General features: G+C 41.1%; 1 protein-coding gene across 2 annotated transcripts in view; it reads right to left on the minus strand.

Annotated features, from left to right (window-relative positions):
• LOC108656829 (zinc finger FYVE domain-containing protein 1) overlaps positions 1-21,196 on the minus strand; it is an 89,439-nt gene that overhangs the window by 50,004 nt on the left and 18,239 nt on the right. The window contains exon 9 of one of the 2 annotated variants that reach the window (XR_016197297.1): positions 4,693-5,265. The exons of the other annotated variant lie outside the window; for it this stretch is intronic. The gene's annotated coding sequence lies outside the window, so the exon portion shown is untranslated. Of the gene's footprint in view, positions 1-4,692; positions 5,266-21,196 lie in introns of those variants that run through there. 2 annotated transcript variants of the gene reach the window in all.

Below are 21,196 nucleotides of genomic sequence, written 5' to 3' on the forward strand. Positions count from 1 at the left end.
AGATCTCTATAATGTCAAATCACTCCTCTATAATATCATCTGCTCCCATTTCATTACTCTTCCTAGTCTCTGTAGTCCCTTCTCTCTTCCCTCTTTTCGCTTTTCGCATATTACTTCTCACTTCTCGCTTCTCTTAATGGCATTTGTAGTTTACAGGGTATCCGCTGGTCGTTCAGCTTGCTCATCTTGCCTTTTAGATAGCCTTTAATGATCGCTCGGTCAAAGTTCCGCGCAGAGCGGTAAGCCGAGGCGTAGGTCATTAAAAGAAATCAACGCAACTTATCGTTAATGCATCGTAAATTAGCTCGACACTGCATTAGATGCCACATCTTTAAACACATGCATATACACATACATGCACACATACATTTACTGTCTATGTCTCGCTGTGATTGTCAACTTATTAAGGAGCATTACTCATGCTAGGCAAATGCAACGCATTAAACTTCATTGCCAGCCACACCTCGGTCCAACCGAAACCGAAAGCCAATGGCTGAGTAACCGAGCCGTTCCATGACCGAAACTAGTAAAGTCGAAACCCTAAATCCAGATGAGCCACAATTCCCTTGAGCTGAGAAAGGAGACTATTGAACCAATTAAATAGATGGAAAACGAGTAAAGCTCCAACTACAAAGGAAAGGAAAGACGAGATAAAAGATCAAAGATGAACAGAATCCACTTCCTACAAGCTAACTGAAGCTGTTCGAATTCAGCGAATTCTGGCTCAACTCGAGAATATTTACATATTTTATAAATAATACACAATATTTATATTGAAATCTTAAAAGTCAAAAGCTAAATTGGATCTCTTAAATGCGTGAGCCGAGTGTCCAAGGCAATTTATAGCTTTGAACCCTTGACTTATGTATATATGTGTGTGTGTATAGTTCAAGCTGCATCCACATTACGCAAATGCACGGGCGGACGCAGCGGCTGCGGCTGCGGCAACGCCACAGGCAGAACAAGACGTGAACTTCAGATTCGAGCTAAACAAAAGGTCATTCCACATTCCGCACTCTCTGCGAACCACTTGCGCAATATGTTTTGTAGCTTCTTCGTTTTGTTCAAAAGATTCGCACGAATTTTGGGCAGCGATTCCCAAAAGCAAAACTAACTGCTTCGCATATACCCTGAACCGAATAATCGCTCGAGTTTATAGGGTATAAATGATGTTTATCACGGCTTTATCCACAATTCAATCTGAATAAGTTTTCAATCAGTTTTCAGCTCAAATAAATTGTATTATATAAAACTCTTTCAATCACTAAATTTGCCAATTAATAGAGCATATGTAGTTCTCATCATCAATAAACTTATGAATCATTCAATTAGCCAATGGATCAATCATCGATCAATCATTCAATTCAATCAATATCATCAGTCATTCAACTAAAATTGTTATTTACAAAATTCTTTTGGTTTATCACAGGGTATTTTCTTGTCACGTATCTGTATGCGAATCATTGGGATATTTTGTCATTGGTCTCGGAATGATTAAGTACGCGCGAAAAGTATTTCACATACGTTTTTTCATACTTTGCTTATTTATATTTTATATAATTGTTTATGCTGAAAAATAAAAGCATGACTTATTTAGGGAGAGGCACAGATAAGAAAAGCGAATCACTAGAGAAACAAATTCCTGAATACCCTTTAATGTAAATTTTAAGCAAGCTTTGCCAATCCACCTGCCAGAGTCTCTTAGTTAACTAGCCAAGCAATTAGTAGGTCAGGCAATCAAGCTTTATCAACGATTAGCGAATATACATATTTATAGATTTTTTTTTATTTATCCCTCAATCAATTGCAATCAATCAACGAATGCTAACAGTTTATTCACTCAGACATTGAAACATTCATTCAATCAATCATCCTAACAATCCACATTAACATGTTAATACATGTTCCACAATTAGTTAGTTCAGCTGTCAATCAATTGGAACTAGGCAGTCAATCAAACAGTCAATCATTAGCTAGGCCAAGACTTAGTTTTACTTCAATCAGCAAGCAAGTCAATCAATCAATCATTAACATGTTAATGCATGTTCCACAGTTAGTTAGTTCATCAGTCAATCAATTGGAGCTAGGCAGTCAATCATACAGTCAATCATTAGCTAGGCCAAGACTAAGTTTCACTTCAATCAGCAAGCCAGTCAGTCAATCAATCATTCAACAAAGCGCATCGCATAGCCAACATACTCGCACACACTGAGAGCAAGAGTATTTCAAGCTCTGATCATTAAACGTGCAGCACCAGAGGCGGCGCGGGAGCGAGGTTGAAACGAAGCCTCTTGCGGCTTTTGCGGCATTTCTTATTTTTTTTTTTTTTTTTTTTTTTTTGTAATTTGTGTGTAAGCATTGCATTGAAAAACGTGAGTGCGTGAAATGTGAGCAAGAGCAACAACAATAAGAAAAATAAAGTTAATGTCGATGCTTGTTATTACAGTTATTGTAGTTAATCAGCGCTATGAGGGCATGTGTGGAGAGGGGCGAAACCAAGGCACAAGTACTAGCTAATAGAGTTGTTAGAGATGAGGAAATGCTCGCGCCTCTCTCTCCAAGAAACAGAGAGAGAGAGAGAGAGGGAAAGGGAGAGGCAGAGGGAGAGAGAGAGAGAAAGGGGTGGAGGGAGAGGGAGTTTTCATACTTTGCTTACTTAACATAAAAAGTTAATCGATTCATATTCAAAAACTAGGCAAGTAGTTATGTGCCTCTCTTTGCGCTTCTCAAGCTCGCCTCACACACACACACACACACACACACAGTTGAGGCTCTCTTTCCGCATCTCACTTCAGGTGAATGCTAATTGAGTAATTAAGACAAAGGCGTCACTCTCGGCGCTTCTCACGCCCCCACTTAACACTTGTGCCCAACTGGCCTCTATTACTTAATTTCGCTTAGAGGAAAAGCGAATCAACTGGCCAGCGAAATAAAGCAAAACGTTTTGTTTCTTTCTCCCTCTGTGTTTCTCGGCTTTTGATATGTGTTTATGTAATGCCCGAACAAAAGCCAAATGCATCTATTGTTTCTATGGCTAAAATTAGAAGAGACATAGCTGGCGAGAGCGAGAGAAGAAGAGAGGGAGCTGTGAGTCGGTGTGTGCGCGAGCGACAGAGACAGAGAAACGAAATTAGCTGAAAATATTAAAAAGCTTTCGATTTCTATTTGAATATTTAAGCGAAGCCAAAGACCGGCAGCTCCTCTGAAGCTCAAAATAAAATCATAATAAATAAAGTTAGAAAAGAAAGAAAGAAATTCCCATCAATTAATTGCTTTGGCTGTTGCTTCTTCTTCTTGCTAATCGCTTACACTAAAAAAAAACAAAATTAAAAAAAAAATACAAATAAAAAAATAAAACGTTTTTTCTTCCCTCCTCCTCCTCTCAATATTTTCTTTCTTTCTTTCTCCCCTTTCTTTCTTAATTTTCTGTTTTGGCTGTAAATTTCTATACAAGTTTTTTTTTTCGCACAAAGCCGAATGAGTCGAAGTAAATCAATTGATCGCTTGGAAAATACCCTGCAATGAGCAAAAAGAAACTATTTTGAGTCGGATTACAAACTTCCACCTAGTATTTGCAGAGTTTAAATGCTCTTGAAAAGTACTAACAAGCAGTTGACTGACTTAGAGATACCCTGTAATAAGCCTTGAGCTTTTTTTAAACTGAGAGATACCCTCAATGAAATTCTAGCAGCTTTTTTGCATATAAATAAAAATACTTCTAGAGTAACTGTCAAATATTATTCGCTCTACAATGTTGCATAGTTTGTAGTCTATCATTTCCCATCACTTCCAGCCTTAAGATGCTGTGGAACGTCTTAAAGTGAAATAAAATTTGAATGAAAATAAAATCAAATTGGCCATAAATTATGTTCAAAGGCGTTTGCCGTTTGCCATTTGCGTGTGTGTGTGTGTGTTGCCCTCTTCCTTCCTCTGCTTCAACTCACTCGATCTCTACCTCTGCCTCACCCCTTCCCTCTCCCTCTCCCTCCTCAACATCTTTTTCTGTTTCCTCTTCTTCTTCTTATGCTGCTTTTGAAGAGTTTTGAATGCTCAGCTGCCCTTTGTAGCTGTGCGAACGTTGGCGTCTATTTTGATTAACATTTAAAGAGCGTAACAATTAATTTGTTAACGGCCCACAAAAAATCTATAATATTACGAATCGAATACACAAGCACAACAAATAGAAATGGCCATAAGCTTGCTATTGAGCTCCACACATACTGGGGGGCATTAATTGAAATTGTCCAGTGAGAGGTAATCCCACCTTTTGCATATACCATTGTTGCTAGTCAAGTTCGCGAGCTAGATTTCAAGATCCAAGGTTCGGAATGAGGAATCTAAAAGGTTGATAACTGTATAAGAGATGAACACGCCAAATAGGCCAAAGGTCTACTTACTCTGCCTGAAATATAATGTATAGAGATTCTCTGAATAGAGATTCTCTGTACCCCTCAGAGAGTAAGTCTAGTCACAATTCTTCACAGATTCGATTGGAATGTGTATCCATATTTCTTATTAAATTTTGGTATCGAGCTCGTTTTCTCTTTTGCCCTACTAGAAATAGAAAAATAGATTAAGCCGTAAACTCGAGTCGCAATTGCAGCAAACATATCATGAGAACAAGCCCAGTTTTTTCTTTTACTCATTTCGTCGAACCCATCTCTGATAAATAGGCGAGTTACACATTTCATGTTTTCATTTCTTTTCCTCTGCATTTCGAGCGCACTTTCGTTTTTTCCCCAAAACAAAAAACAAAGATTCCCACAGCAAGAACTGATTTCGGTCTCTGGAAGTTCTACAGAAAAACCGTTGGAGCTAGCCATAGTAGGTAGAGGGAGGCTATGGAGGGCGTAGCGGCTGTTAACATAGTGGAACTACAAATCAAATTTATTGCTGCAGATCTCACATCAACTAGCGCATTTCCCTGACATGTGTCAACCGAAACTCTTCGAATGCCCTAACTTGAGAGGGCCTCTAAAACTTGTTCATTCAATGCGTAACATTACGGAATGGGTCTCTTTCCTTCTCTTTTTGTATCTCTTTCTCCATATCTCTCTGCCTCTCTCTCTCCTTTTCTCTCTCTCTCTTATCTTGCTTCCTTCTCTTGCTCCCCTCTCATCAGTCTCTCTATATTTGTTCCTTCTCTACTTGTCTCTGTGCATCTCCTTGTTGCGTTCTCTATGGCTCCAACTAGATCTTTCCTTCGAGAGAGCGATCAGTCCCTCTCTCTCTCGGTCCTTTCTTCGCTTCTGTCTCTCTCTCTTTCTCTCTTGCATCTCAGAGCATTTCAAGTTCGACTTGTTCAAGCCAGATTCCAGTTTTATGCCTCTTTTCGTTTCTTCAATTTCTTGGTCAGTCGGCGTCGACGTCGCCGTCGCTGCTTTCACCGTACGCTTATCGATGTAACTGCAAGTGTCAACAGCAAACAGCCAACAATGAACAACCACAAGAGCAACAACAACAAGCTAAAATCGGCTGTCACGTAAAACGCAACGCCTGCCGCGCCCAGCCTTGACCTAGAGCCAGACTTTTGGGCTTGGACTCGAGCTGAAAACTCAAGACCCGGGCTCGACTTTGGGTCTGTGTGTGCGGGCGATCGGCTGAGGGGGCTTCTAGCGTTGCAGAGGAGGGGAGCTGCCTATGTCTCTGCGTGTCTGCACACGTCTGGGAAAACGTGCATTAGAAGACGCCCATTTGATGGAAAGCTGAGGCGCATGAGGCCCATTGAAAGCTTTCTTTCAGCCAGACCCAGAGACGACGAGCTGCGAACCAAGGCGTCGCGACACTTGGCCAGTGGGCCACACAGATGCACACACGCACGTTAGAGCTTGGCAAATATGCGAATTGAGCAACTGCCGAAGGGGGGGCGCAGGGGGGGATGTCTTGGCACTCATCAGCTGCAAGGAAAAACTCTGCAATTTTTCATTACGCAAAAAACAGGAAAACAGTTAACAGAAGAAGTGGAAAAAACAGGTAAAGGAAAGAGCCCAGCTGACACTCAGACTAAGCAATACCCTGTAAAGCAACATTGGGCTGGCTTCACTGCGTAGATGAGCAAACTTGAAATCTGTATAACTCACAGCCAAATTGCGATAGCTACGAATACGTATCGATGATCATCAGGGCTTTGGCAACCACTGAAGGAGGCAGGAAAATGTCTAAACATCGTCCATACACCCCTGGATACAGTCCAGCTAGCCACAGGGTATACAAATGCGTTGTGTTGTGGTTATTGCCCAACCAAATGAGTTGACCAACAGCTAAGCCACAAGAATCCGAAACGATGACAACCAAATTTGTACATAATACTATTAATTAAGCCTAAAGACCGACTGTCCGTCCATCTCTCTCTCTCTCTCTCTCTCTCTATTACTCTCTTATTTTCGCTCTCACTCTAAAGTGGTTTTTGGTAAGCCACCTACGATCCTTAAATCGACTCGAACGCCAACGCACAGCAGCAAAGCATATCCAATCAGAAGCAGCTCGAGGGCTAAATTTAGTGGGGAGTGCACGACTAAGAAATACCCTTGAAGCTGAAGCTGCCGTTGCATGCCACAAAAAGTGACTATATGAGAAATATAATTGAGAAATTAAAAAAAATGTTAACTATTTAGGTCGATTATTCACTAAGAGATACCCTGTAACGCTTGAATTGAAAACTCCATCTTATAATTGCTCAAAAGTTATATACTCCATCTCTAGCTTTCTTATAGCTAAGGAATTGATTAGTTTATAATTCTTAGTTTATGCAAGAACACCAACGAATATACTCCATTTACATCATTTTAGAGGGTATCAACTATACGAAAATTTGCCTAAATATCTATAAATCTCTATTTACCATTGGAGAATTCAAGTGCGTTGGTGTCTCTTTGATTTTGGAATATCGATGTCTTGCATTAATAAATCAAATACTCGACTAGCTATACCCTGGAATCAAAAGCTACATGGCTTTCTCTAGAGAATAACTCTCAGAAAAAACCAAAAATATTTCGGAATTTCTATATTAAAAATGTATTTCTTAAATATATGTACTACATTCAATATATATACCCTGGAACGCATATACCCTACACAAATCTCAAATAGAGCACACACTTTCAAACACTCTAGTTCAAATTTCTGGACATCAAAGTGAGCCTTGAATCGATTTCAACGTTCGGAGAGCCTAGGGAGTCGAGCACAAATGGAAATATATTCATTCTATTACACATTGTGAAACTGAACAGTACACAAAAATAAAATAAAATTTTCCAAAAAAAAAAATCAAAACATTTTTCCAAAATATAAATTTTCCAAATTTATTTTCGTCGACTACATTTTAACCCATATACACATATATATATTTATTTTTTTTCTTTTGTGTCAAAAATTACAAATATGGCTCCATCACCGATTCGCCGTAAGGCATCAACAAAATGCAAGGTCTGTGGCAAGAAATATCCCAAGGCGGCTTTGAAAATGCAGAAGAGAACCATTCGCGCCGAACCCCGGGCCAAAGCTCTGGCTAGGAAACGACGTTTGCGCTCAAAGAAAATGCGTTCGAACTTTTCACCTGAAGCACTCAATAAGAAGGTCACTACGCCCAGGCGCCGCGCCGTCAAAAAAGTGACCAAAGCAGTGAAGAATAGGAAAGTTAAGCCCACACATGCCGGGAAGCCCAAAAGGACTAATACTAAACCCCGACCAAAGTCAGCCAGGAAACCGAGGAAAGTGAGCAAGCCACGGGCCTAAGCGATGACCAAACCGAGTGATATAGGACCAAAATATATTTCGGACTTGTCTTTTAAATTGAACGGAGAGCTCTTCTAGAAGAGGTACCGCAGCAATCTGTGCTGTGCCAACGTGTTTACTATTGTTGTTAAATGAAATGAAATTAAAACAAAAATGCGCGCATAACCCAATATCTTTTATTTTACAAGCATTCCCTAGTTCTTGTAGGCATATTTGTTGCGCTCTGCTAACTGCGCAGTTGACGCAGCGATTGCGCTTGGGTGGCAGTACGAATATGTTTACTTGCTTCACTTTCAGAGTGTTTTGACGTAAAACTCGTATGTGCCTAGGCACAAATGTGTGGCGCAAGGGTAAATCTATGCACAACAAAGCAATACATGATTCTACAGTCATCGTAAGTCTCGCAAAATCGAAAAAAAAGCTGGTACTGCGTGTCTGGTGTGCACACTTTCATAGGATATTTTCCAGTCAATCGCAGCACTGCCTCATACTACCTATATCAGTGCCATCTACTGGCATAACTCTTAGTCTCATGCTGCGCACAGGACAGGACTCGTCGGACTCCTCTATACCCATACTGCCTAGCTCAAGCTTAACGCTGGCCATAGAGCATACATCACAGGTGAGTGCTACCTACAGGGTATCTGCTAGTCAAAGAGTGCATTACAATGGCATACAGATTGCTATCCGAATAGCTCGCTGCAGCTGCTTTGGCTCGCAGCATAGCCAGGGTATCTATAGGTCGGGCAGTGCTGCCTCTTCCGCGCCTTATTTAACTTCTCGATGCAAAATTATTGCAGACTTTGCGGCTGCTGCTGCTTAAAGCGCTGCATGGAAATATGACGTTGCATACTGTTCAGGGTGGACGCAATTTGAGCTGCTGACACACACACACACAGACACACATGCACATTGTAGTCTAGGTGCATGTGTGTGGCTTACAAAGCTGAAGCAAAAAGGAGCCTTTAAAAAAGGGTTGCAAAAGCAATAGAACAAATGAAAGAGACTAAAGCGGTGTGAGCATGTGTGTGTGTGTGTGTGCTTATGAATTATGTGTGTGTGTGTGTGTGTGTGTGTGTGTGTGGCTGTTGCAAAAGCCTCGAAGACATAAAAATTACAACAGCAGCAGCAAAACACAAACAAAAATCGCTTGACAAACAGACCAAGACTAAGCGAGTGTATATACAGGGTATATGCACACATACATACATACACCATATGTATGTGTATGTGCTTGGCATAAGTCAAAATCTAAATAACCGCAAGTGTTAATATGCGCGAACAGACACCCTCGGCCAAGGCGTAGTCCAGCAGGATACGTGAGGAAGCCAAGGCTATGGTAGGGTAGAAGCTGCTCCAGCCCCAGAGTGGGCGGCTAGAGAGTTGGGGGCGGGGGCGGGCGCGTGCTCTGTCTTTCTCCCAGCACTCGTGAGGGAGGCCCTGCAAGAGCTCGCCAAGGTACGTTGGCATTGTCAAGACCATCTCCTCGCCAGCCCCTCCCCCACCTCCCCTCCGCAGTCCGTTCCATCAACCTCGCTCAGAATGCACTTTAGCTTCTTCCTCTTCTTGCTCAGTGCTATGAACTGGCACGCCGTAGCGCCTCTGTCTTTGAGGAGGTGTTTCACTTACCTTTTAGCTGTTTTCCCGCCGTGTTCCCAAATGGCGATAAAAGTTGGAAAAAAATCAACTGTAACGAGAAGTAAACAAGAGAAGAGAGAAATTAAGTTGGAGCGGGCCAAAATGAGTAGAGTAAATAAGAAAGAAAGAGAGAGAAATGAGAGCTCTCACTTCACACACAGCGAAAGCTCGTTCGATTCTGGTAAGCTAATCCATTTTAGGGAATATTTCTTTATCTGCTAAACTATCGGGAATCTATTTTGTTAGGCGGAAAGACCTTGTAGACCTTGTAGACCTTAAGAATTGATGCGTTCTATTGGGTGTAGCTGAGGAGCGCGAGGAAAATCATTGGACATTGGGTGTCAACAGAACGACAGCGATAACGATAGCGATAACGATAACCATGACTAAGAGGATGACGATGACGATGACGATGACGAGGATGATGAGACACCACTAAGAGGCGCAGCATTAGCTTGAAATTCCTATATATTACTAAGACCCTCGTACAAAGACTAACAGATACCCCGTAAACACTTGCGATGAACGACTGATAGATGCCCTGTTTCTAAGTATAGTATGTCTTGGAAAAGATCTTTAGATGATAAATGACTTGTAGATGCCCTGTATAAATAGCTCAACAATAGATAGTAATGAACGACTGAGAGCTACTCAGCAAGTTTTCCTGTATGCTAATACAAGACAGCTGAAGCCAACTCCTTAGTCCAATGCAGGGTCGCAAATGGCCTAGCCATACCAATATAACCTGATTCCCATTTGCATATGCATATGGGATATATTTATATGTATTTATGTATATAATATCATATTACACACGCATACAAACAAGACCGCTAATAATTTAGAACATGCACAGCTCATTAGAAAAGGGGTCAGGCCACCCATGGAGGTCGAGGGATGCCTGGGGGAGGAGCAGTCCGAGAAATTTGGGCAGCCAAAAAGCATGCAACGCTTTGTATTGCTCAATGGGCGATTGTCACGCAACACATTCTGAGCGAGAGTAGGTGAGTTGAGAAAGAAGAAGAGGCGCCTCAAAGCGCGGCGCGATAATTTGTGGCAGCTTGAGTGTGTGGAAAGTCGAGAGACTACAAGTATGTGGCATATTCGTAACGAATGCGAATCGCCAATGCCTAAAGCAAACAGCGAGCGAACCAAACAAACAGACAACTAGCTGCCACGCCCCACGCCCCACGCCCCTTTCGCCGTTAGCTTCAATGTTGCCACTCGAAGCGAATGCGCACGATGTGGCAACGCGTTCACTGGAGTCTTCAAGTAGAAATAAAAGATCTAAGGCTGCAAAGCGCATTAAGTGCTCATAAAGAAATAAAAATCTGATTTAGAATACCCTGTAAATAGTTGAAGCGGCCAGTTAGACTAGTTGACAGCTGAGCTAATGCTATTATTATTATTATTACATGTGATATACATGTATAGCTGGAAGTCAGACTTATTTCCATTTGAGCCATCCAATCATATTTTGTAGACTCATGGAACTCGGCTACTATGCATGCTAGAGTGCTCCAATTCGACATGGAACTGTTGTCATATCTCATCTTATAGTATATAACATTAATTTCATTAAGATATTAGATCCCTAGATCTACAGGGCAACCACTAGCCCAGCTAGCCACATTCAACTGGTTGTCTATTTACTGTATAGCTCTATTATTCTATTTTGTTTTTTCGACTTAGTGAAAGTGCTGAAGCGCCAACAGCACTTGACAATTATATATTATACGAACGAGTACAAAAAATATTATTGAGAAATTTATTTTTGTATTGTCATCGAGCATGCGATTCAATTGATTTTCAATTAAGCACTCGAACTACCCTATACTTGTGTCCGTGTCTGTTTCAATGAACCCGATGAACGGAACCCGCATTTCAATTACAGCCGCACTGCAAGCACGACTAGCAAATGCCCTGTAAGCAGTTCATGAATATATGAATCTCAATCGAACTCGAGTGGGTTGGACCTTCCGAAATCACTTTTCCTCATACATTTGGTAATTGCTGATTCGCTGACATTTGCATCATGAAGACGACACTGAATTTGAATATACCCAGTTCACATATCATTTGAATGGGCATAGAGCATAATGGGCGCTGCAACTGTTGATGATTGTAAGACCGAGCCCTTTGCCCCTTAATTGCTTAAATCAACGCGACGCCTGCTGCTACAGTTGCTGCAGCGGCTGCAGCGGCTGCGACTCGACTGTTGACTCTGGCAAAGGTCAATGTTTTGCTGCGGGCCGCTGATAAGAGCCCAGTGGTGCATCCTTTTGCATCCTTTGGCACGCCCAGTGTCAATGACAGACAGCAGCCTCTCGTTTCTCTCTCTCTCTTAGTCTCTGCTGTGTCTCGTTGCCAGCTCTCACTCTCTTGACTCGCTCCTCGTTCTCCTTGCCCTTCAATCTGCCCCACTCTCGCTCTCTCCCTCTCTCCCTCTTTCTCACTCCCCTTGTCTGTCTCGCCGTCCTTTACCACCCCAGTATCTCGCTCCCTTGTCTGCTTATTTACTCTCCCTCCCTTTCACTCTCTCATTCTCTCTCATCCTCTTCTCTGTCTCTCTCTCTGCTGTCAACTGTCAACTGGGCAGCCCCTTCATTAGCGCAGCTTTAACGCCAAAAACCAAAGGCAAACACACCTAGACTCAGTCCCTCTCCCTCTCTCACTCTCTTGCTCTTTCTCTCGCTTTAGTTCCCATAATATTTACCTTTAGTATTCGCTAAAAAGCTCAAAACATTTGCTTGCGATAAGATTGCGCGCTGTAGGCTCCACAGACTGTTCCCTTGTTTATCTCTCACTCTCTCGCATTTCCTCTCCCCTTTCTCTCTCTCTCTCTCTGTCTATTCTTCGCCATTCCCGGTGGCTGATCTGGCGCTGTCTTTTGACCACGTTTGCCCATCCAGTTGGCAAATATTTGCCCAACGTTCGGTTCGTTACGTTTCAGTGTTTGCGTTCCGATAAAGAGTTGAATAACTCATATGCTAATCGGGGCGAAAACAAAGTCTGGCATCTAATGCGACATATTTTGTGCACAGGTGGGCAGATTGCACTGTTATCGATCGACCTATCGATAAGTCTGTGGAATCATGGATACTTTCATTTGCTTAGTGACAAATTATATGGGAATACAAAGTGCTCAAATGCTGATTCTTGTTATCGATATCGATTATAAGTGGCGATCTTTATCGATAAGATTCGTACAGCACCCATCGACTGCATTGCTCGCCATCTTTTGCTACAAATTACAGTTAAGTAAGTCTCTAATCATGATGTTATCGACTACCAATAGTATTTACTATCGATAGCAACAAGAGCAAATTATGCCTCCAACCGATATCTATAAATACTCAGCCTCCATTTTTAATGGTCTCTAACAACAGAAAAAAGCACTCAACACGCAATCGACGCAACTCGAACTCCACCTCGAACTCGAACTTGAACTCGAACTGGAAATTGAATTCGAAATCGAAACTAATTGCAGCACCACTGGCTGGCCATCGACCATGTCTAGACGGTAAACATAGGGCCACAGATTGCCCCACGGCTCGTGGCCATGTCAAACAATAATCAATTCAAGTGCAACTGCAGCAATAACAATAATTTGAATGTCGTATACCCTGTAATGGGCAATGAATATCGTCTTGCGAAATGGGGGGTTTATCAACTGCTGCTACAAGGGACGATTATCAATTCATTTATCCATAATTCATATGGATGCTGATTAACATACATTAAAATATATTTATCTAAGCTCTGCAGTCAACTTGTTTCGTTATCGATACTTCTATCGATATATGCTCTATTTGAATATATTCATTTTAGATCTGTTTTCTATTATTAATAAGAGCTTTCATCATATTAAATCGATTGCTAATATACTTTGACAGGGTATCTTATAGTCGTTCACACGACCATTGGCGCCCAGCCTTTCAACGCCCAGACACGACACGACACGCGGATCAAGATCACATTTCTCAGCCAGTCGATCGCAGTGAATCTACAGATCGATGCGAGTCGCCCGCGCTTCCTCCTCGTAGAGCGAATCGCAAGGGGGAATCGTTGAGGCATGCGACTCTCCCTGTGTCGCTCTCTCTCTCTCACTCACTCACTCACTGTGTGTGTGTGTGCGTGCCACATCTATTTTTAGACAGGCAGCCTGCCAGCTGCCCGCTGGACGAGTCGCCAGTCGCAACCCTGTGCCTCAGTTCCTCAATCGCACACTTTGTCGCCCCGTCCCATCCTGCCCTGCCCTGCCCTGTTCTGCCCTGCCCTTCCGCTCGATCGCTAATAGATCGTAGCTATAATTTAATGGCATCTGCAACTGGCTTCGAGTTTTGTGTTTGAGTTTTGAGTTCTGGGTTCGAGAGGTTCGGTTTGAGGGCTCGGGACACGGGACTGCTCCATATGCTACATGACTTTGTTTTATATTTTTAGTTTTGCTTCCTGCTTCTGGCACTTGAGCAAACCAGAAAGAGCACTCAATTGTGGGTGAACGAGACTGATATACCCTAGCATTTATCATACGATATAGTACTTGTGCGAGCAGCAATTCCACTTATGTTACAGAAAGTGAAAACTAAATAGTTATCTATTTAAGGAGAGGGTCTTAGATTATATTTGTATCTGATGGTATCACATGATAACCTACACTACTCTCGATCAGTCCGCTCTCGATCGATCATAGTCAAATCCAACTACTTTTCAGCTGTTACTAAATCAAGCATCTCTATTAAATTGGTTTGTTTACCGAGTGCACATAGATCACTTGAACACTTTAATTTCCAGCTTCGGGGCACTTCAAAAGCCATTCGACTGCTTCTTCTTCCACTGCTTTCCGGTTAATGGTCTTTTCCCACATTGATTTATGTGCAAAAAATTCTTCGTATCGCAGCTTTGACAACTCTTCGAGCATTTCCTCAATTGTCCCTCGAAGACATTTCCATTCGAAATTATTTTCCCTTAAGATTCAATGCACGTGCATTAAGCACAACTAGCATATACCCTGTATTATGTATCTTAAAATAAACTTGAGGTAAAACTATGTAATATCTTTAAGTATGTCAAATACAAACTCTAATAACAAATGATCGACTGCTATATACCCTATATATCAGAGCACTCTCAATATATACTGAGGGTATAGTATAATTTTGTATATATTCAATAATAGATATACAATTTTATAACTTGCTCGACTTGCGTATGCCCTATATACACAATATAGACACAGACACACACAAACACATTTTCATAGGGCACAATATGCTGTCAGTCATGCAGCTGTCATATCTTGATCGCTCCCAAATTTAGAGAACTGTAAAACACATGTAAAAACTTCAAAACTTTAGACTAAAATTAGTCGCAACATGAAAAGTCCCATTTACAAATCTTCTTCTCTCGATGAGAGGGGAACGAGAAATGAAGTCACGCGCGGACTTAATTATAAAGTAAGAGAAAACCCAACACAAAATTTGTAATTGTTTTGAGCGATGAAATATTTGGATCTATATTTAAACAAATAGAAACTAGATATACGTATTTATATCTCATGCATATAAATAAATATATACATATATATTTTTTTGCCTTTAAACCAAATATTTATGGCATATTTTTGTTAGGTTCCCTTGAGAATTCTGTCGCACAGCAATTTATTTAGATTCGAATTTGATCAGTAACATTCCATGGGTATACGAACCAGGCTTGATGCTCGTCAAGTGCTCTTCAGTGCTCTCATACCCTGTACTCAGAATTGCGAATGTTTGGTAAACGGCAACAGGCAGTCGGGCACGCCTATCAAGTGCTATCGTCTCAAGAAACCTTTCAAAGCCTATATAGACATAGGCGTACCTTTATTCCGCTAGAGAAAAAAGCAGTTGCTGCTTAATGAAAAGCAAAACAGCTTTTCGCTATTTTTTTCCATGTCCAAAGACAATATTGCCAGACCAAAGACCACACAAACCGCAAAGCAGATGGACTATGATCTCAGCAGACACCGGGTGTTACCGGGAGGTACCCGCCTGGTACACCCCACCCCCACCCCCCTTGCAGCGCCCCTCTTCACCCCTGGCTGAACTGCACAATTAATCGCGAAGTGTTTCTCAATTGAAGGCGTCGCAATTTGTGCGCAAATATTCATCGGGAGAATTTTAAATAAGAACAGTCATAGGGTTTCTGCTTCTTCATCGCCAATGCAGTAGATCGCAAAAGGGCCTTAAATGAATTTAATGCGATCTAAGATCAGTTACAATTGCCTTCCATATGCCAAGTATGTGTGGGCTTGATATATCATCATGATAACTATGGATAGCAATGGATGTACTTATACCTCATAATATATATGAGTTTAGAATACGTTTTTGCTTCATCTAGGATAGATATTCAGAGATTTCGAGGTTGGTATAAGCTTTTTACTATAGCTATCCCTTTATATATATCTATATCTCCATATACAAGTACTACTCTATACATACATATATCCATTTGTCAATCCATTTCTATCTTATCTGGATTCCAACTTTACTTTTTACATATAGCTAGTAATAATACTTATACATATAGCCCCTATCTATACCATTAGCATATACATACATACATCTATAATCCATTTCTTATCTAGACATTATACCAATATGTTGATCTATCTAGATAGATTCTGTTCAATTTAGACTCTATTTTTGCATATTTAATGCATAAACAATTTTATACATACATATATATTATTATTATCTATAGCTGACTATGCAAAGTTGTTGCTTTATAGCTATCATTTTTGCATATTTATTAGCTTTTGTTATCTCGTACACCTTTCTCCCATATCTAATCTACTTCTACCTAAGATTCCCAGAGATCCAAAATACAGCAATATTTCGTCTTATCTCTCTTCTATCATTTCTTCTTCATTTTTGCTTCTACCAAGACTCTGAATACATTTCTAGGTATATCCATTATCTGGTAAGGTAATTTACACTCGAAACGAAACTTTTGAGAACTTTTCTGACAATTTTCACTTCGTGCTGGATCCCACCTCAGAGTTATTTTTAGCCATAGCTTGACCTACACTGATCTATGTAGTCTATATACAGTGTAATTAATATTTCTATTCAAATTTTCAGTTGAGCCAAAGGAAAGAGACAGCGAGCGAGTGAGAACGAGATAGATGCAGACATATACGTATATTTATGCCTGCCTGCCCCATCTATGTCTCCGGAATTGACTGTGCCAACCACATTTACTGCAGTCTCAATTTGTACTCAGAAACAATTGATAGAATGGAATCGCTTGCCCCGGGCCAACTATTTCCCCTACGTACGCCCCATCCATCAACCTATGCCCAGCTATTCGAGAAACAAAACAAAACCGCAGTAGGGAAAAAAAAAGCTCTTTCAATTTCAGTAATTTATGGAAAGTTACGTCAATTTAATCGCTGATTACAGATTCCTCTTTGATTTGCTTCCAGAATGTGGAGCATGGAGCATGCAGAGCAATAAACTTTATGAATAGACTAAAAAAAGACAAACAAAAACAGTTGGAAACAGTTAGTTCTTTTAGCTGCGGGTTCCATGCGCCTCTTCTGCTCTAGCCGCCTCTGGCTCTTCTAGTTGTGCGTTTAATTTAGCAGACCATCCGCTTATGCTAATTATGTTTGCCAAACCAGAACAGAGCCCCAAACAGAAGAGACCAGCAAAGAATGCGAATAGAGGTTTAGATGTTGATAGATACCCTGCACGTATACATATTTGAGTAGCTAAGATCTTAATTGGCTACCTACTGCCCAGGTATAGAAGTTAGTGAATGGATTCACTATATCATACAACTATCCCATTGAACTCAGCTGGCAACGAAACAATCTTTGCTTGTAGTAGATGTAGTAAACATCTGTAATTTTCAGGCCTAAGATTAGCTATATCATCAAACTACCTATGTGAACTCAGCTCTTAGAGCAGCTGACTCAATGAGATTCGCTGCATACATCATATATTCAATGTATAAGTTAAATAACTTCAAACCGGCTCATAGGTTATGCTCTAACATGATAAAAATCAGATCAGATCGACTGAATTGGGCACTTCAGAGCGAAAGGGAATGAATTTCTGTCCGTCTCACTGAATATTAATGAGCCACTATTAGCGTAACATTTGAGACAGTAATTCTCACAAGTTTATTAACTGACTCAGCATTCGCTGTATCTGTATCTATACTCGTAGATCTGAACATCTGTAGATCGTTCTTTATGTTTTATCTTCAACTTGATCTGCATCTCAATTCCCATGTTTTGCTGCTGCCGATTCACCTAATTTGCTAACTCAGCGCTAAAGGGAAGAAACAAAAGCGAATCCCACAAATTGTAAAGCGCCAGACATGGTTTCAGTTTCAGTGCATATATCCACAAGCATACATACATGTGTATACATCTATACATGTAGATGTGTACATGTTTTTGAAGCATTTTTTGGACTGTTGACAACGAGCCCATAAACAAGCTCGTAAAAATTCCACCAAGTGCAGAAAACAAGAACATCAAATTTAACTAGGGACTGTTGCATACCAAATGCCCTTACATCTAGAGTCTAGATCAAAGATATCATTGATAAAACATTCAACTTGATATCCAATGAAATAGCTCTGCCAAGTCTCATCAAATTTGATATGCTGGAATCTGAGTTCGCAGAGGTATGCGCTAGTCATATGATATAGTAGGGTTAGCCTCCCAGTTTTTACTTACATATGTTATCTGTAAGGCAAGGAGACAAGTTTGTATCATATCTATTAAAGTTTGGTCTATTGAGAGCTGAGTTCACTGAGGTTGTTATATGATATTATACTATATAAAACAGCTGAGTTCGCATAGGTGATTTAAATGAGACACTCTCATCGTTTTGATCATGATTTGTTTCTCTTTGGTTCTCACCAAGGCTCACAATATTCCCATAAGTCACTCTATTTATATGGCGATGCGTGCAAAGTGCTGCTCCAAACTAATATACCCTTTCCAGCGCACAGACGCACACTTGAGGAGCACTTTACACAAATCAAGCAGCAGCTCCACTTATCCAACTTTAACCCAGCTCCTTGGAGCGTAACGTGGCGCACGCGCTCGATCACCCCTCCCTCTTCCACTCCCTCTCGCTCTCTCTCTCTCTCTCTCTGATCTCCTATCTCTCTCACACACTCGTGTCCCTCTTTTGGATGCTATTCAGGAATTTGCGCAGGCGAACGGCAGCTGTAGCCCAAAAAAGGGCAGCGACTTCATCTTCCTCCGCTGCTTATCGAGTAGGCAGAGGCGTTTGGCCGGGTAGGCGTGTGGGCGTGGCAACGGGTTCTCGTTCACCAAGTTAGCCGAATCAGATGCGACGGCGGCGGCGGCGACTGGGACTGTGGCCTGCGCTCGGTTCCCACCAGATGAGCGCCTGCCAAGGCTAATGTACGAGTGCCTGGGCAAATATTGACTAAGGGATACCCTGTAAATTGCAATTGACTTCGTTTAGACAGGCGTGGCATCCCATTTATCTTTTCCTATTCTATCGTTAGTATACTAAGAACCACCTAGAACAACGCCACAGTAGATTTGTCTGCATACCCTGTGAATTATATAAGTTATCCGCTCTGATCTATTGTAAATCCCATAGAGAGGCTATAAAGCTCCAATGCACCTACGCGCTTCTCAGTCACTTATTCTTATACCTTTGCATATTGCGTGCTATGGAAGCATCTCCGAGAGCCCTTATACCATCAAAAGCCCCCCAACGACCTCTTTCTCTCTCTCTCACTCTCGTTCTTTCTCATTTCTTTTCCAAGCGTTTCAATGTCAAGTTCGTGTTTGTGGTCGCTTCAGCTTCATCTCAGTGTGAGCTCATTCGAGGCATTTTGTCGGAGGGTACTGCCACGCCCCAAGAATGACGCCATCGGTGGGCGTTACTCTTCCCCTTTCTTTGGGATAATTGTTTTTGTTGTCGCCAAAAAGTTAATGCGAGATGTTTATCTCGCTGTCAAGGACAAATGCACACACACACGCACGCACACACACACACACACACACACACACACACACACACACACACACACACACACACACAGACACAGAGGCAATTGAGTGTGAGAATGTGTGAGAGTCACATTTATGACTCAACCAAACTCATTTAAAAGCAAAGGAAGATTCGCTGCCGGGTATAATCGACTGCTAAGCACACTACTCAGAAATTTTCTGGGTATCGCTCTCATTGTGATTCACAGTTAAGTGAGAACTGATAAACTGTGACTACAGAATTCGCAATAAAAGAGGGAGACAGAGAGAGAGAGAGAGCGAGAGAGAGAGAGAGATAATTAATCATTCGGCCAATTGATAAAGTGATTCAACTTAACCCAATTTACGTGAAAGCTTGACGCCAAAAATTTAGCCTCTGGGACATTTTTTAACTAGAGCAACTTTTGAGGTGAGTTCAAATTGGAAGTGAAGGATAGTTGGTTATACGATATATGGTATACATTATGCATCAGCAATCTAAATATATCAATAGATAATGATTGGAATATTACTTAGTAGTTAGTTTTATCACATAAATAGTAAATAATTTCTGGCTTGTAATCAAATTTCTAACTGGAATCAAATTTGTTGCTCTGCCAATCAGAATTCCTTGAGGTATTTCCCTCTCTTTCTCTCTTAAAACATTTGAATTGCAGCGGCCAACTGCGAATTTCAGCAAAAGGCTTGCAAAAAAAAAAAAAAAAAAACAAGTCGACATTTTCAAACGGGCTTCAGCAACTGCTTAATACTCGCTTAAATTTATTCAAGCTCCAACCGTTTACAGTTTGTCACATGTGATCTAACGGTAAGCCTTGACAATGATTACTATATTTAGCATTAATGCCCAATTAACGCTTCACACTTTAGTGGACGAGGGCCAAACAAATTATCAAAAATCATGGTGAGAGACAAATCTGGCACAATGCCAATATGCCCTATATTTGACTACTCCAAGGAGTAGGCATGTTTTGTTTATCATAAGCAGAGCGCTGTTTACGCTCTTTACGCTCTCTTTTCGTTAAGTTAGCACCGTTAGAGGCAGCGCAGTCGGCGTTGCCGTTTTGCAGCGCACGCTTTGCTCGTTTTATTTGGTGGTTGCAGAAAAAAAAAATCATTTAGTTAAATTAACATGCTTTAAACTAATTAAAAGCACGCAATGCAAATAAAATATAAATAAAGCTTATCTCAGCTGCTAGCAACAATAACAACGGTTTTTATAGTTTTATTCACTATTTGAAGTCAGGCGACGCCTACGACTTCCAAGGGCTGCGACAGAGGCAGCGGCAGCGCTGCCCACAGGAGCAGCCACCGGCTGCTGCACAGACACAAACAAACAAATTCACTCACATATACACCAAACTGTTCTTATTGATTTTTCACACACACACACAAAAAGGGAGCTAGCGAAACGCGAATTGGCACAAAGGGCATTAGATAAATGTGCATAGAAGCCACACCAACAACAATAATAGTAACAACCGTTATTGCGATTGCTCAAAATGAAAAACAACAACAACAAAACACTTACTGCACTTCCTGCCTCTCCCGCTTGCGCTTACAAGAGCTCTCTCGCTCCCTCTCTTGTTCGCTCCGCTTTGGTCGTGACTCCTGCTCCTTTTTACAGCTGCACACGATTTTTTTTTATTTTAGTACACACCCTTTTTGCACACACACCAAATTTAACATGAACAAAATTGTAAAAAAAAATTGAAACACTGGTTTTTGCATACACTTGTAATTAGCATTTATTTCATTTAGATTTATTTAGAATGATTTTCATTTAGAACGCGC

Source organism: Drosophila navojoa, chromosome X (assembly GCF_054131105.1).
Source record: "Drosophila navojoa isolate 15081-1374.11 chromosome X, UAZ_NAV_1.0, whole genome shotgun sequence".
Lineage (NCBI taxonomy): Eukaryota > Metazoa > Arthropoda > Insecta > Diptera > Drosophilidae > Drosophila > Drosophila navojoa.